This window comes from Pseudochaenichthys georgianus, chromosome 19, assembly GCF_902827115.2.
Source record: "Pseudochaenichthys georgianus chromosome 19, fPseGeo1.2, whole genome shotgun sequence".
Classification (NCBI taxonomy): Eukaryota; Metazoa; Chordata; class Actinopteri; order Perciformes; family Channichthyidae; genus Pseudochaenichthys; species Pseudochaenichthys georgianus.
This window is the reverse complement of record NC_047521.1, coordinates 2440300-2459077: the sequence shown is the minus strand read 5'-3', so window position 1 is coordinate 2459077 and position 18778 is coordinate 2440300.

The window sequence follows — 18778 nt, the reverse complement described above, 5'->3', positions numbered from 1 at the left end:
ACCACGGCATGGTCAAGGCAGAGAAGACATGTTCTGTGTCGGCGTCTTGTTTCATATTTCTCTCAAAACGTTTTATTTTAGTTTAACTTTCTTTGTAATATCATAAGATCAGTGTGGAGCAAAGACGGCACTATCCGTACTGGTGTCATGTTGTTTCATTGCACCCTCTTCTTCTGAATGCTTGAATGGCAGCAGTTTGTAAAGCACAGGAAGATATCCAGGCCAGGATTTATTTTGTTCTCCAGTCCAAGAACTTTGGGGGATAGTTCACCATCATTTGCAAGAGCACGTTCCGAACAAATGCGTAGTATCCAAGTAGTGTTGGGTTCGCTAAGTTCAGTGCATGGATGACTCCCTGAACCATTGCACAATCTCTCCCTACAGATCCAATGTTGTCCAGAATGATAAGGCCTTTGAAATCCCTGTCATCATATTGTCCAGTTTCTTCACCCCCCCATTGGAATACATACAGTATATGTCCACAGTGGATGCCTCGTCACTGTCCTGTATATTTAAAGGAGATGGGAGAAAACAAAAATGGCATCTGATACTTAATTTTAATGCCTTTCTCCCCTAAGATAAATCTGGTCATATTACATATTTTTCTGAATGAACATACATATATTTATGAGTTGTTTTTTTAAAGATGTATTTATGTACCTATTAGCTTGTCCACAGCTGGTGGATCAGGGCAGTCTGCTGCTTTCCAAAGCATCACCTGTCATTACACTTTCGGTATATGTCATAACTGGCCATGTTCAGAGATGCCAACCTTCTCTTGTTGTATCGAGCCAGGAAGAAGACCCTCCCAGCCTCTGTGATCTGCCAATCAGAATTGGCAGATCATGTAATCTTCCTCCTCTTTGTTTGTCTTGTTTTTCATCACTTTGTCGTGTCAAGGTCGAGGAGTTGTCAGTGAGACTCTTGAGTTGTCCCTGGCTGTTCTTTGCCTCTCTTGGACTTTGGCAGAAACTTGCTCAGACTGGTCAAAGATGTCAGATGTGTGTGTAATGATTAAGGGCTTAAGGGCTGTGAGACCATTCCAAGATGCTGGACGACACTGACTTGTTCACTTTTTAACATCAATGATGATGTCTGTCTGAGCTCGTTGTCAAAGAGGGCAGAGAGCTCCATTCATCTTTTGCCCCCCACCAGTAGCTGAGCAAACAAAGCCTCAAGGTCATATATGATCTTTCCATTGACCTTTAGTCCTTAACTTCACCACCTTATTGGAGATGGGAGCATGAAATCCCTCAGGACGCAATGAGAAGAACAGTGCTCCTGTCCTGTCTGATTTCCAATGCATCTTACACATTCACCTTTCAATCCACCACTTTGCCATCAATGATATTGTGGAGGTCAGCAGTCTCTGGTGAGTGGCTGGGAATTTTCCCATTGCCCCCTCAGGATTTTAGCCCGATCCTATGCGTCCTGATATGCCAACCTGAAATTAAATAAGCAGTGATTGATACTATTTCAAGGGACGCAGTGACAGTAAAAATGGTGGAATTCCAATAAATCTTGACTCAAATCTTCTCTGTATAGATGTTGATGCATCTTGGTATCTTACGGAGCACCTGGGGCCTCATTTATAAAGGGATATACGCTGAAAAAATGGCGTACGCCAGTTTCTACGCAATGTTTGCGATTTATAAAATACTAACTTGACGGGAAAACGTGCGGTCCTCCACGCAAACTCTAACCCATGCGTACGCACTAAGCACAAAAACGGGAGATACGAGAAACTGCGACACCGTTGGCAGAAGGAAGAATGGAGAGAAATATATGGAAATAATTCCATAAATAAAATGTTACCTCTCATTTATCAGATATGAAGAATTCATTTTCAAACATTGATTAAAGCCAATCTTAAAATGATTTAACAAACGCCTGTTTGACACTCCTCAGTGCACACAAACACATAGCTTGGAGAAATAAATAAATATGGATATGTTATTTAAAACCACCTTCGAATATGTTGTGTTAATGTTATGAAATGTTTTCTCATAAATGATGCGGTAAGCAGGAGGACAGAATTACGTCTAAACTGACACCGTTTTGCATTTCTATAGGTTGGAGATACGAGCATGGTTTTATATACTATCACGTTTAATCGTGTTTTATGCCGTTTGCCAAGACTTGATAAGTCGCTCGTAAAACACAGGAGGTATGGAAACTAAGAACACCATATGTGGTAAATTGTACAGCTAATATAACACAACACATTAGTTGTATTTCCTTTAACTGGTGGATTAGGCCGAGGCTATATACAGGACGGTCCTGTACACAACGCCAAATGGCTATATACAGGACCGTCCTGTACACAGCTCTCTGAAATGGCTATATACAGGACCGTCCTGTACACAGCTCTCTGAAATGGCTATGTACAGGACGGTGCACAGAAGCCCTGAAATGGCTATATACAGGACGGTCCTGTATATAAGGTCTCTGAAATGGCTATAGGACCGTCCTGCAGCTAACGTCAAATGACTATATACAGACCGGGCTATTATAGCATGCTTAAGCAAGTTTCGCGGGTGGTAATGTAGGGATAGGATTCACAGATAAATATTCTCACGACAACATTATTTTCAATGAGTTTCCCCTCAATATAAAATTGTGGCAATTAAATCTCTTTCCATGCCAATTGCTTAGCTTTTTATGCTGATTTCAGTCTTTTTTTTGGCTTATCTTTTTATGTTGTTTCAATCATTTTCTACTTTATATTTTCCAATGCACAATGTTTTACTTGTAAAGGATATCACTGCATACTTTAAAGACTACTCGGTTTTATTAAAACTGAAGGTTTTTTTTTAAAGAATACGCCGACATTTCGTTGACGTGTAGTGATTTTGCATTGAAAGCAACACAAATCATTTATCGGCTACGCCGGCATTTTTATTTTAGAAATCGGAGAAACCGTCTTTTGAATTGTATGTAGTATGCTGTACATTTTTGTAATTTATCCTGCTGTAAACGTTAATTGTACACCAATTATATCCATATTTCTGTAGACTACATAAAAAGCCATTTCAGGGCTTCTGTGCAGGACCGTCCTGTACATAGCCATTTCAGAGAGCTGTGTACAGGACGGTCCTGTATATAGCCATTTGGCGTTGTGTACAGGACCGTCCTGTATATAGCCATTTCAGAGACCTTATATACAGGACAGTCCTGTATATAGCCACTCCCGGTGGATTATGGATATATAGTTGCTGATCAACAGCTGGAACACAAACTACCAAATAGGCTATAAACAAATAATTCAGATCAAGTTGTCGTGACTCCGCTCCGGAGGGATTCCCCGATCATTTATTATAGTTTCTCATCAAGGGGGGGGTCTCCTGTCCCCGGTACAAACACACTGCCTGAGGAAGGCTGTGTATTTTTTTTGTCATTAACCTTTTTCGGATCACTTATTTATTTATTTTGATGACGATCCGACCTCCATGCTGCTACTCTGGTTCAAACTGCATCCACCAAACAATATGATTTATCTCGACCTCCTCCCCAAAAGAACCAAAATCTGACACGGTGTGAGATGTCTTTTTTAGCTGTTCTGTCCTCATTTCCTGCTCTTCTTCATAAAGTCAGTCAGGATGAATGAATGGGCGTTTCTTTGACTGTTTATAGGCAAATATGGGCGTTACGTGAAGCCCGCAAAAGCTGCACCGCATTTCGAGTCGGTTGTGATTTATAAAGGGAAACCGGCGTAGGAAGTGCCGTACGCACTTTCCTCACCGGTACGCAATGTTCGGTGAATCGGAAAATGTCGGAAAATGTATGTACCTAATTTTCGGATTTCTACTACGTAAGCAAACTTCCCACGTGAATCCTACGCACGGCGTTATACATGAGGCCCCTGATCAACAAAACTAGCCCTCTAGTTCTCTTCTAGTCTGTGATGTTCAAGAAGTCCTGTTCGCCTAGACACTTAAGCACCCCTGTCTTTACACTGCCACATGAACTGGAAAAACAACAAAGAGTAGGGAAAAAAATCAAACAGTAGTAAAGTAGTGTTTACAGACACCTTGGGGCATGGTCATCTATCAGCTTTGATTACATAAAGCAATGCACTATAAATCAAAACCTCAACAAAACCTCAGATCAGTGTCACTCATAGTTTAGACCAGGGAATGTCATAATGAGCGGAATAAACAGAACCCCTAATATTCTGTTCAAAAGTTGAAGAGTAAGGACGTGACCAGGGGCCTCATTTATAACGCCGTGCGTAGGATTCACGTGGGAAGTTTGCTTACGTAGTAGAAATCCAAAAAATAGGTACAGAAATATTCCGACATTTTCCGATTCACCAAACATTGCGTACCGGCGAGGAAAGTGCGTACAGCACTTCCTACGCTGGTTTCCCTTTATAAATCACAATCGACTCGAAATGCGGTGCAGCTTTTGCGGGCTTCACGTAACGCCAGTGGCGTTTTTGGTGGGGCGGTTTACCGTGATTAAATTGTAATACACGTTTCTAAATGATGCCGACGTAACAACATACTGATACCGGTTAGTAAAAACCATGAATTAATGCTTTGACAAGTCTGCAGACAGACGGCAGGCGAAAAACCTTTTAGAATGCTTGTTTTCTGAATGGAGCTTGGCTAAGCTAACGTTATATATGCTCCGACCGTCCACACTCACAACAACGGCCTATACAGACATAAATAAACCAGCGACTTTATTCTCCATGACACAGACAGTCTGTGGTTTGTACTTGTTTAACTTGTGTCTAGTTTCTGAACAGATCGTATCTGTCCCCGGCTGTTTGAAGAGCAAGCATGGGAAACAAAAGATAGCATTTACCTGTTTGGGTGCGGACCGAGGTCCGGCGACTCCACCTGCACACCATTCTCATCCAACTACTGCGTCACCTTGGTCACTCACGAGTCTAAAAAGCAACTCACGTCAACGCACGTAAGCAACGTGGGCGCCAACGTGGGCGCCAACGTGGGCGCCAACGTGGGCGCCAACGTGGGCGCCAACGTGAGCGCCCTCGTGACCAAAATATTTGACGGCGCTGATTGGCTGAAATTATGTTTCGGCGGCACAGTTTACTATTGAGACTTTTGCAACGTGCTGGTTGCTGCTGTTTGGCTCGGGGGTTCTGACCGGTAATGATAAACTAATGCCATGGGCAAGGCCAGGCAGGAAACAGGTGACTTATCAGTAACGACATTTTATTGTAGATTATACATTTTACTGATACCAATTGTATGATATTTACCTTGTTCATTAAAAACAAAAATATAAAATATATATATTTATTTATTTTTAATTAAAAGAAAAGATTTATTGAATTTTTTTTAAACTTTTTTTTTGTATGTGGGAAGAGGTGGGGCGGCGCCCCTAGCGCCCCCTATGGGCGCCACTGCGTAACGCCCATATGTGCCTATAAACAGTCAAAGAAACGCCCATTCATTCATTCATTTTGACTGACTTTATGAAGAAGATCGCAGGAAAAGAAAGTTTGGGGCTCTCTGCTGGAACTGCTACCCCCGCGACCCGACCACGGATAAGCGGGAGAAGATGGATGGACCGCACGTTTTCCCGTCAAGTTAGTATTTTATAAATCGCAAACATTGCGTAGAAACTGGCGTACGCCATTTTTTGAGCGTATATCCCTCATTTATAAAGGGATATACGCTCAAAACAATTCTCAGAAATGATGCATGGTTTTATGCAATGTCCTGATTTTTTCTGGGTGAGTAGATGGGGTGTCCTTCTATCACCCTGCAGTGAGATGAGTCTTGGATCAGGGAGAGATTTCGTTTTATTCTTATCTAAACACAGGGCTGATAGCTCATATATGGGATTTCAAAGGTATTTTATTTTGAAACTCCACATCAGAATGTCCTGATTTTTTCTGGGTGAGTAGATGGGGTGTCCTTCTATCACCCTGCAGTGAGATGAGTCTTGCATCAGGGAGAGATTTCGTTTTATTCTTATCTAAACACAGGGCTGATAGCTTATATATGGGATTTCAAAGGTCTTTTATTTTGAAACTCCACATCAGAATGTCCTGATCTTTTCTGGGTGAGTAGATGGGGGTGTCCTTCTATCACCCTGCAGTGAGATGAGTCTTGCATCAGGGAGAGATTTCGTTTTATTATTATCTAAACACAGGGCTGATAGCTCATATATGGGATTTCAAAGGTCTTTTATTTTGAAACTCCACATCAGAATGTCCTGATTTTTTCTGGGTGAGTAGATGGGCTGTCCTTCTATCACCCTGCAGTGAGATGAGTCTTGCATCAGGGAGAGATTTCGTTTTATTCTTATCTAAACACAGGGCTGATAGCTCATATATGGGATTTCAAAGGTCTTTTATTTTGAAACTCCACATCAGAATGTCCTGATTTTTTCTGGGTGAGTAGATGGGGTGTCCTTCTATCACCCTGCAGTGAGATGAGTCTTGGATCAGGGAGAGATTTCGTTTTATTCTTATCTAAACACAGGGCTGATAGCTCATATATGGGATTTCAAAGGTATTTTATTTTGAAACTCCACATCAGAATGTCCTGATTTTTTCTGGGTGAGTAGATGGGGTGTCCTTCTATCACCCTGCAGTGAGATGAGTCTTGCATCAGGGAGAGATTTCGTTTTATTCTTATCTAAACACAGGGCTGATAGCTTATATATGGGATTTCAAAGGTCTTTTATTTTGAAACTCCACATCAGAATGTCCTGATCTTTTCTGGGTGAGTAGATGGGGTGTCCTTCTATCACCCTGCAGTGAGATGAGTCTTGCATCAGGGAGAGATTTCGTTTTATTCTTATCTAAACACAGGGCTGATAGCTCATATATGGGATTTCAAAGGTCTTTTATTTTGAAACTCCACATCAGAATGTCCTGATTTTTTCTGGGTGAGTAGATGGGCTGTCCTTCTATCACCCTGCAGTGAGATGAGTCTTGCATCAGGGAGAGATTTCGTTTTATTCTTATCTAAACACAGGGCTGATAGCTCATATATGGGATTTCAAAGGTCTTTTATTTTGAAACTCCACATCAGAATGTCCTGATTTTTTCTGGGTGAGTAGATGGGGTGTCCTTCTATCACCCTGCAGTGAGATGAGTCTTGGATCAGGGAGAGATTTCGTTTTATTCTTATCTAAACACAGGGCTGATAGCTCATATATGGGATTTCAAAGGTCTTTTATTTTGAAACTCCACATCAGAATGTCCTGATTTTTTCTGGGTGAGTAGATGGGCTGTCCTTCTATCACCCTGCAGTGAGATGAGTCTTGCATCAGGGAGAGATTTCGTTTTATTCTTATCTAAACACAGGGCTGATAGCTCATATATGGGATTTCAAAGGTCTTTTATTTTGAAACTCCACATCAGAATGTCCTGATTTTCTCTGGGTGAGTAGATGGGGTGTCCTTCTATCACCCTGTAGTGAGATGAGTCTTGGATCAGGGAGAGATTTCGTTTTATTCTTATCTAAACACAGGGCTGATAGCTCATATATGGGATTTCAAAGGTCTTTTATTTTGAAACTCCACATCAGAATGTCCTGATTTTCTCTGGGTGAGTAGATGGAGTGTCCTTCTATCACCCTGCAGTGAGATGAGTCTTGGATCAGGGAGAGATTTCGTTTTATTCTTATCGAAACACAGGGCTGATAGCTCATATATGGGATTTCAAAGGTCTTTTATTTTGAAACTCCACATCAGAATGTCCTGATTTTTTCTGGGTGAGTAGATGGGGTGTCCTTCGATCACCCTGCAATGAGATGAGTCTTGCATCAGGGAGAGATTTCGTTTTATTCTTATCTAAACACAGGGCTGATGATAGCTCATATATGGGATTTCAAAGGTCTTTTATTTTGAAACTCCACATCAGAATGTCCTGATTTTTTCTGGGTGAGTAGATGGGGTGTCCTTCTATCACCCTGCAGTGAGATGAGTCTTGCATCAGGGAGAGATTTTGTTTTATTCTTATCTAAACACAGGGCTGATAGCTCATATATGGGATTTCAAAGGTCTTTTATTTTGAAACTCCACATCAGAATGTCCTGATTTTCTCTGGGTGAGTAGATGGGGTGTCCTTCTATCACCCTGCAGTGAGATGAGTCTTGGATCAGGGAGAGATTTCGTTTTATTCTTATCTAAACACAGGGCTGATAGCTCATATATGGGATTTCAAAGGTCTTTTATTTTGAAACTCCACATCAGAATGTCCTGATTTTCTCTGGGTGAGTAGATGGAGTGTCCTTCTATCACCCTGCAGTGAGATGAGTCTTGGATCAGGGAGAGATTTCGTTTTATTCTTATCGAAACACAGGGCTGATAGCTCATATATGGGATTTCAAAGGTCTTTTATTTTGAAACTCCACATCAGAATGTCCTGATTTTTTCTGGGTGAGTAGATGGGGTGTCCTTCGATCACCCTGCAATGAGATGAGTCTTGCATCAGGGAGAGATTTCGTTTTATTCTTATCTAAACACAGGGCTGATGATAGCTCATATATGGGATTTCAAAGGTCTTTTATTTTGAAACTCCACATCAGAATGTCCTGATCTTTTCTGGGTGAGTAGATGGGGTGTCCTTCTATCACCCTGCAGTGAGATGAGTCTTGCATCAGGGAGAGATTTTGTTTTATTCTTATCTAAACACAGGGCTGATAGCTCATATATGGGATTTCAAAGGTCTTTTATTTTGAAACTCCACATCAGAATGTCCTGATTTTCTCTGGGTGAGTAGATGGGGTGTCCTTCTATCACCCTGCAGTGAGATGAGTCTTGGATCAGGGAGAGATTTCGTTTTATTCTTATCTAAACACAGGGCTGATAGCTCATATATGGGATTTCAAAGGTCTTTTATTTTGAAACTCCACATCAGAATGTCCTGATTTTCTCTGGGTGAGTAGATGGGGTGTCCTTCTATCACCCTGCAGTGAGATGAGTCTTGGATCAGGGAGAGATTTCGTTTTATTCTTATCGAAACACAGGGCTGATAGCTCATATATGGGATTTCAAAGGTCTTTTATTTTGAAACTCCACATCAGAATGTCCTGATTTTTTCTGGGTGAGTAGATGGGGTGTCCTTCTATCACCCTGCAGTGAGATGAGTCTTGCATCAGGGAGAGATTTCGTTTTATTCTTATCTAAACACAGGGCTGATAGCTCATATATGGGATTTCAAAGGTCTTTTATTTTGAAACTCCACATCAGAATGTCCTGATTTTCTCTGGGTGAGTAGATGGGGTGTCCTTCTATCACCCTGCAGTGAGATGAGTCTTGGATCAGGGAGAGATTTCGTTTTATTCTTATCTAAACACAGGGCTGATAGCTCATATATGAGATTTCAATATGAGATTTCAAAGGACTTTTATTTTGAAACTCCTTACATTTTACATTTACTTGTGGTAGTTATACGTAGTTTGTTTTAAATAATTATTGATCACATTATATAGTACATATTTCTTAATTTAATATGTTTGGTTTGTTTTTATAGGTGCTTTTGTTATTGACCGAGTAAGCGCTGGGATTTTACCGTAATGCTTCTAATATTCGCGCACCCCAATATCACGTGCGGGCTGGCTTGACTGTGTTTTCCAAGTGGAGGCTGGCTTGACCGCAGTAATAAGAGGGGATAATAAGGTTTATGGAATTAATTGCAATAACTTAAGAAGAAAGCAGAGATATGGTTTCTTGATTGAACTATCATTATTTGTACAACAAAACATAGAACATGTCTTAGAATAATACAGTTTTGTAATAATGCAGTCCACTAAAGAAACAAAATACTGTCTGAGATATAACCAAGCCAACACGAAATGCAGGTAGTTTTACCACACACTTTACACAAGTAGGCCTACTATACCTGTTATGTTTACCCTGTACAGGTATAAGTATTTTTTCATTCACATTTGTCCTATAATATTTATATAAGTTGAAACTTAGCATTCAAGTTGAGCAGTGACATTATCTAACTCATTGTTTGATACGGATCTTAAGCATTTAGTTTTGCTTGCTGAGCCCCGATAACAGTGTTTTCTTCCCACTTCTTCAGGACATTGTGGTTGTGAATGCAGAACCGCTGCTAACGTTACATGCAAAACACATTTTTTTACAAGCATTTGCATTTCTCCTTTTTTTTCGTGAATTAAACTTGTTTTTCTTGGTGCCTTCAGTCCCTCCTTTATGTTGTAGCTAAGCGTTATTTGCGTAAACTAGACCTACATCGTCAACAACCACAGTATCTGCAACGATAAAGTGAAATCGTTAACTGTAGTTCCACAGAAAAGGTAGAAGTTTAGCTGTCTGGAACTGTGGGATTCCCCTTGGCATTCTTGATGTTTAAAATGAAAGGCAACGCAGGCGGAAGTTTTCTGTGGTGTTCGGTTTGCATTTGGAGCCAAGAATATAACTTTAGCCGCGGTAACATCAGCCCGTTGCTGTCACCAAGAGATACAAATCCCTTTTTCAACATGATTTCACATGCATGTTTAGATTTTCCACCACATGTTTAGTTCTGTCCCAATATTACAACACTGACAAGATTAAAAACACATTTGGTAAGAACTCTTGGGAGTCGGGAGGAGCTGATCATTTTTCCGGCACATTACTCAGACCTCAGTCTATGCAAGTTTACTGCTTGGCTCAGATCCACCAACGTCAGCAAGATCTCACCTCTATTAACTCCTGAAGAGCCAGGTTCAATGAACTGCTGTTTCAATTCAGACGACCCGCTAAGTCTGTTTAAGCGATCTCGAAGGATTTTGATATCAGTAATGAGGTGTGGCCCTACCTAAGTGTGAGTGTGGCAGGGTGCAATCTTACCTTTGAAGCAGGAGAGGAGAGCGCAGATGTCTTTTAAGTTGTCCCAATCCAAAAGGTGGGATCAGTTTATTTGAAGAAAAATAGGTCCACACTTATACAGGGTTTTTACCTTCTCTCGTTACAACATGACAATCCTACAAAACATATCATGCTGTGGTCATGTTCTAATATGAAACCTCAATTCACAGTTTTACATTTATTACACTAAATTGTAACTTGCCCAATTCAGTTGTGACATTTAAAATCGTCCGACAGAATTTAGAGGCATCTCCTCATAAATGACCGGTGATAATAAAAAGCACATACTAAACTTTCAACACACATAAATTCATTCCGCTAATTTCCGCATTCGTATACTTCAACTATAGTCCCGCATGCATTCGGAGGACCTTTCAGGTGGCAGGGTACTAAACTTTCAACACACATCAACAATTCATTCCGCTCATTCAACAAAGAAATTCGAGAGATATTTCCCAAGTTTGAGAGAACCTTACCGAGAGCAAAACCCAGCTCTCCAGGGAGAGAGCTTTACCGGGAGAGAGCTTTACCGGGAGAGAGCTACCAGTGTCTTCTTTATGCTCAAAAACAGGACCGAAAAAGAGGGGGAGAAACTCCCTCTGGAGGGAACAGGGATGTTAGCCTTTGCAGACCATTTACATGCACAAAGAAGACACATGTACACATATAACACACTGCAGGAAAGGGACAATTCTGAAGTATAATAGGGCCTCTTTAGCATTGGTCAAAAACTGATGTGTAGCCAGACAATCACTGAACTGATAACTCATAACATCAGAGCATGCATGAAGTAGTTATCTCATCCTGCAGATACGCCACACGGTTACATGAAAGGTCACCATTATGCAAACTCCCCTTCTTCATGTCTCTTCTACGTCAACATGTGTCCCCTCTTCTTCATGTCTCCTCTACATCAACATGTGTCCCCTCTTCTTCATGTCTCTTCTACGTCAACATGTGTCCCCTCTTCTTCATGTCTCTTCTACATCAACATGTGTCCCCTCTTCTTCATGTCTCTTCTACATCAACATGTGTCTCCTCTTCTTCATGTCTCTTCTACATCAACATGTGTCCCCTCTTCTTCATGTCTCTTCTACATCAACATGTGTCCCCTCTTCTTCATGTCTCTTCTACATCAACATGTGTCCCCTCTTCTTCATGTCTCTTCTACATCAACATGTGTCCCCTCTTCTTCATGTCTCTTCTACATCAACATGTGTCCCCTCTTCTTCATGTCTCTTCTACATCAACATGTGTCCCCTCTTCTTCATGTCTCCTCTACATCAACATGTGTCCCCTCTTCTTCATGTCTCTTCTACATCAACATGTGTCCCCCTCTTCTCCATGTCTCCTCTACATCAACATGTGTCCCCTCTTCTTCATGTCTCTTCTCCATCAACATGTGTCCCTTCTTCTTCATGTCTCTTCTACATCAACATGTGTCCCCTCTTCTCCATGTCTCTTCTCCATCAACATGTGTCCCTTCTTCTTCATGTCTCTTCTACATCAACATGTGTCCCCTCTTCTCCATGTCTCTCTACATCAACATGTGTCCCCTCTTCTTCATGTCTCTTCTACATCAACATGTGTCCCCTCTTCTTCCATGTCTCCTCTACATCAACATGTGTCCCCTCTTCTCCATGTCTCTTCTACATCAACATGTGTCCCCTCTTCTCCATGTCTCTTCTACATCAACATGTGTCCCCTCTTCTCCATGTCTCTTCTACATCAACATGTGTCCACTCTTCTTCATGTCTCTTCTACATCAACATGTGTCCCCTCTTCTTCCATGTCTCTTCTACATCAACATGTGTCCCCTCTTCTCCATGTCTCCTCTACATCAACATGTGTCCCCTCTTCTCCATGTCTCTTCTACATCAACATGTGTCCCCTCTTCTTCATGTCTCTTCTACATCAACATGTGTCCCCTCTTCTTCATGTCTCTTCTACATCAACATGTGTCCCCTCTTCTTCATGTCTCTTCTACATCAACATGTGTCCCCTCTTCTTCATGTCTCTTCTACATCAACATGTGTCCCCTCTTCTTCATGTCTCTTCTACATCAACATGTGTCCCCTCTTCTTCATGTCTCTTCTACATCAACATGTGTCCCCTCTTCTTCATATCTCTTCTACATCAACATGTGTCCCCTCTTCTTCATGTCTCTTCCACATCAACATGTGTCCCCTCTTCTTCATGTCTCTTCTACATCAACATGTGTCCCCTCTTCTTCATGTCTCTTCTACATCAACATGTGTCCCCTCTTCTTCATGTCTCTTCCACATCAACATGTGTCCCCTCTTCTTCATGTCTCTTCTACATCAACATGTGTCCCCTCTTCTTCATGTCTCTTCTACATCAACATGTGTCCCCTCTTCTCCATGTCTCTTCCACATCAACATGTGTCCCCTCTTCTTCATGTCTCTTCTACATCAACATGTGTCTCCTCTTCTTCATGTCTCTTCTACATCAACATGTGTCCCCTCTTCTTCATGTCTCTTCTACATCAACATGTGTCCCCTCTTCTTCATGTCTCTTCTACATCAACATGTGTCTCCTCTTCTTCATGTCTCTTCTACATCAACATGTGTCCCCTCTTCTCCATGTCTCTTCTACATCAACATGTGTCCCCTCTTCTTCATGTCTCTTCTACATCAACATGTGTCTCCTCTTCTTCATGTCTCTTCTACATCAACATGTGTCCCCTCTTCTTCATGTCTCTTCTACATCAACATGTGTCCCCTCTTCTTCATGTCTCTTCTACATCAACATGTGTCCCCTCTTCTTCATGTCTCTTCTACATCAACATGTGTCCCCTCTTCTTCATGTCTCTTCTACATCAACATGTGTCCCCTCTTCTTCATGTCTCCTCTACATCAACATGTGTCCCCTCTTCTTCATGTCTCTTCTACATCAACATGTGTCCCCTCTTCTCCATGTCTCCTCTACATCAACATGTGTCCCCTCTTCTTCATGTCTCTTCTCCATCAACATGTGTCCCTTCTTCTTCATGTCTCTTCTACATCAACATGTGTCCCCTCTTCTCCATGTCTCTTCTACATCAACATGTGTCCCCTCTTCTTCATGTCTCTTCTACATCAACATGTGTCCCCTCTTCTCCATGTCTCCTCTACATCAACATGTGTCCCCTCTTCTCCATGTCTCTTCTACATCAACATGTGTCCCCTCTTCTCCATGTCTCTTCTACATCAACATGTGTCCACTCTTCTCCATGTCTCTTCTACATCAACATGTGTCCCCTCTTCTTCATGTCTCTTCTACATCAACATGTGTCCCCTCTTCTCCATGTCTCCTCTACATCAACATGTGTCCCCTCTTCTCCATGTCTCCTCTACATCAACATGTGTCCCCTCTTCTCCATGTCTCTTCTACATCAACATGTGTCCCCTCTTCTCCATGTCTCCTCTACATCAACATGTGTCCCCTCTTCTTCATGTCTCTTCTACATCAACATGTGTCCCCTCTTCTTCATGTCTCTTCTACATCAACATGTGTCCCCTCTTCTTCATGTCTCTTCTACATCAACATGTGTCCCCCTCTTCTTCATGTCTCTTCTACATCAACATGTGTCCCCTCTTCTTCATGTCTCTTCTACATCAACATGTGTCCCCTCTTCTTCATATCTCTTCTACATCAACATGTGTCCCCTCTTCTTCATGTCTCTTCCACATCAACATGTGTCCCCTCTTCTTCATGTCTCTTCTACATCAACATGTGTCCCCTCTTCTTCATGTCTCTTCTACATCAACATGTGTCCCCTCTTCTTCATGTCTCTTCCACATCAACATGTGTCCCCTCTTCTTCATGTCTCTTCTACATCAACATGTGTCCCCTCTTCTTCATGTCTCTTCTACATCAACATGTGTCCCCTCTTCTTCATGTCTCTTCTACATCAACATGTGTCCCCTCTTCCTCATGTCTCTTCTACATCAACATGTGTCCCCTCTTCTCCATGTCTCTTCTACATCAACATGTGTCCCCTCTTCCTCATGTCTCTTCTACATCAACATGTGTCCCCTCTTCTCCATGTCTCTTCTACATCAACATGTGTCCCCTCTTCTTCATGTCTCTTCTACATCAACATGTGTCCCCTCTTCCTCATGTCTCTTCTACATCAACATGTGTCCCCTCTTCTCCATGTCTCTTCTACATCAACATGTGTCCCCTCTTCCTCATGTCTCTTCTACATCAACATGTGTCCCCTCTTCTCCATGTCTCTTCTACATCAACATGTGTCCCCTCTTCTTCATGTCTCTTCTACATCAACATGTGTCCCCTCTGTGGAAAGAGACTCTGAAAGTTTCAGGAACAAAGATTCTCTCTCTTTTTGTCATGATCCATCTATATTAAAAACCTGTCTGAAAATGAGCTGATCAGATTTTGGCCACCTTATGATGTCATAATGTTTTTTGGGTTGTGTAACCCCCCCCCCCCCCCCCTTATCACCTGAATCTCCTCCTAGAGCACCATTGAGTTCTTTGTAACCAAATGTCTCTCTTGCGGCTTTCACACCAGCGCTTTTCAGTTTCTAGCTCCGAGCGGGCGCTTTTCTGGTTCAGCTCCGGTTTCCCTTTTCAGCTCCCGCTCTGTGCACACGGCCCACTGGCGCCCCAGAGCTGCCCCTGCTGCGTCATGACGTCACCGTTTACATCGCTGATTTGCCCCCCAAAGGCAGCCATTACGGCGCTCACAACAACAACAACAACTGCGTCGGGTCGATGATCGTGTTGCTTTTAATCACACGAAGCCAGAATAAATTGAATAACGACTTCTCCAACCTTATACTTTGCTCCAGAGTGCCGTGGTTCATTGTTTATTAATGTGTTTCTGCAGCATTTACCGACCGCTGCAGTGCTGCTCTTCCACGGGACTTTATTCTCCCGTTAGCTCCCGGTTAGCTCGCACTGCAGCGGCCGCTCTAAAGTATTCACTGTCCGACTCACACAAGCAGCTGATGCATATCTCCCAGTTCCCTTAGCCTAAGTGAATGTGTGTCAGTCTGAATTGACACTGTTTGGTATCACAACGCTGTTATGAAAGTTTCTCTGGTATAAAACGGGTGATGTTGGCATAGCAACCAAAGCTAAACTGACTACTTGCATCCGATAGCTGCAATAATACAAAACAACACGTCTGCCTCTCTGCACAATGATCGATAACAGTGAACGGATGGTCAAAGTAAGGCACAAATAAAGCCTGGTTAGTGCTGCCTGACTTCATAAAGTGTGTTTATAGGCACTACTGCTTGTAGGCAGGCTGACAGTCGACCCATGTTCAGGGGAGGTGGCTTTAGTTTCAACCTGATCTCACCAGAATGCGTGACTCCACCACGACTCCTTAACACCACAATGCGTGGTGGAGTCACGAACTTTGTTACATTTGCGTGTCGGCACCACGCAAACAACCCCAATGTAAAGTGAATGAGGCTCCTTTGTCGTGGTGCACACACGCATTTCTACAACGTCCCGCAGTGAGCTTTTATTCTATACAACGTGTTTAAAATCTACTTTATAGGTTGTAGTAACTCACGGGAGGCTTCTTTTATTTTATTTGTATTCATAATTATTTTTATTTTTCATCAGAATGTAAAATTACATTAGTTACGAATTTGTGTTCTCAAAAAACAGTGCATTGTGTGTAATGCAACTGTGATTTTTATTAAATTAGTTAGTTTTTAAGGAAGGCCAGAGCTTCAGCTGTGTCAAATAGATTGTTCCCTTTAGTTAACGTTATTTGAAAGATAAAGATCATGTCCCCTGTATTGTATTACGAGCGTCCATTCCCATTGGATAACGGGGAATTGTACACCCGGAAGTAAGTATTCTCCTTACTGTCGATTGATTTTACAGTGATATCTGCACTACTCATCGACTAAAAAACACCAGATTATCCTTGTTAATTACACAACATTGATTGGTTTAAATTGTGTGCAATGCTTTTGTATTTTTCCCCTTCTATTCGGAGAAACAAAGATTTTTTCGGAGTTTTTGGATGCAGGAGACACTACACTACCCAGAATCCTCAGCTATCGTTTGGGACTACACCATGTGCTTAGCTTGACAAACCCCGTGATCAGTCCTCAAGCTCTTTGATTGGTTGACCTCCAACTGCATTCCATATGAAAAAAAAACGTTTCGTAAAAGAGAAAATCATACTTTATTCAGCAGTGCTTGCTTTACTCTTTGAAAGTCATCACATGAATGCATTGTAATAAATGGTTTGGCTGCATTAAATATTACACATCTGTCTTAGTTCTTTATTTATCTACAGAGATCGGGCTCAGAATAGACCGGAAACTATTCTTTTACCGTTCTGTTTTAATTTCACAATAAAGTTAGTAGTAATATTTTGTTTTGATATTATTGTTTTTTATTAACTACTAGACCTCTGGGTCATGTTAAGACCATCTTTTCTGTGTTGCTGTGGGGTTTTCCATCGCTTTTGTGTTACAAATATCAAAACAATAACAAAATAATATTCGTCGTAAACTATACCGGAAACAGCAGTATATTTTATTTTGTTAACACTGTAAACTTGACAGCCTTTTAACCTATGCTTTTAACCCAAACCACCTACTGGTTAAAGCACGTTATTGCACGTTTAGAGTAATTGCAATGCAGGTAGATTGTGTTGCTTTTTAATGACTGTTTAAAATGCCTTTTTCTTAATGTCTTTCATTTTTGTAAAGCACTTTTGAATGTGTTATATTTTATGAAAACATTTAAATATTAAGAGTAGATACAAAATAGTGGGAAAGTAGAAGGTCAAGTATATAAATATAGAATAGAAAATATCAAGAAGATACTCAAATGATATCTAGAGTAAAACAGTTTAGTGCCTGATATGAGGATGTGCTAACTAATAAGGCTTTATTTAAAGAAATGTGCAGAATACGACAGTGTAATGGTGGAAGTATACACACATTGATAGATGTCTTGTAATGCACTGTTGATGAACCTGTGACCCAAGTTTTTCATTCATTGCATAACTACACTGTTGTGTATATGATATGTCAATAAACCTTAGAAAATCTTGAAATCTTGAAAGGGATGTGCAAAATAGCAATTATATACAGTCTTTAATGAACTATTAGAGAATAACGAGTAATGAATATGCTTTAAACGGATCTGCAGATAAATATTTAGTCTTCTCAAGCACCAACTATCAAATATCTCGCCTGATTGTTGGCACTTGACAATCACCTTCACTGAATTTCATTCATCCATCCATCCATCCATCTTCTCCCGCTTATCCGTGGTCGGGTCGCGGGGGTAGCAGTTCCAGCAGAGAGCCCCAAACTTTATTTTCCCTGGCGACATCAACCAGCTCTGACTGGGGGGATCCCAAGGCGCTCCCAGGCCAGCGAAGAGATATAATCCCTCCACCTGGTCCTAGGTCTACCCCTTGGTCTCTTCCCAGCTGGACGTGCCTGGAACACCTCCCTAGGGAGGCGCCCAGGTGGCATCCTAACTAGGTGCCCGAACCACCTCAACTGGCTTCTTTCGACGCGAAGGAGGAGCGGCTCAACTCCGAGTCCCTCCCTGATGACCGAACTTCTCACCTTATCCCTAAGGGAGACACCAGCCACCCTGCGGAGAAAACCCATCTCGGCCGCTTGTATCCGCGATCTCGTTCTTTCGGTCATGATCGTTCTTTCGGTCATGAAAGAATTTCATTCAGGTGTAACTAAAGTCTGATTTAAGGGTTGTTTATATTTCACATCATAAATCCAAATCTGTAAAGTAACTAAAATAAATGTAGTGGAGTAAAAATACCAGGTTAACCTTAAAGAAAGCCCTCAGGATTATAAAAGACCCCATCACCCCAGCCAGGCGGTACCGCAGCATCCGGACTAAAACCACCAGACACAGAGACAGCTTCATCCCACAGGCTATACGATTATTAAACACCTGAACTTAGAAATAGCATTCATCTGGCTGCTACT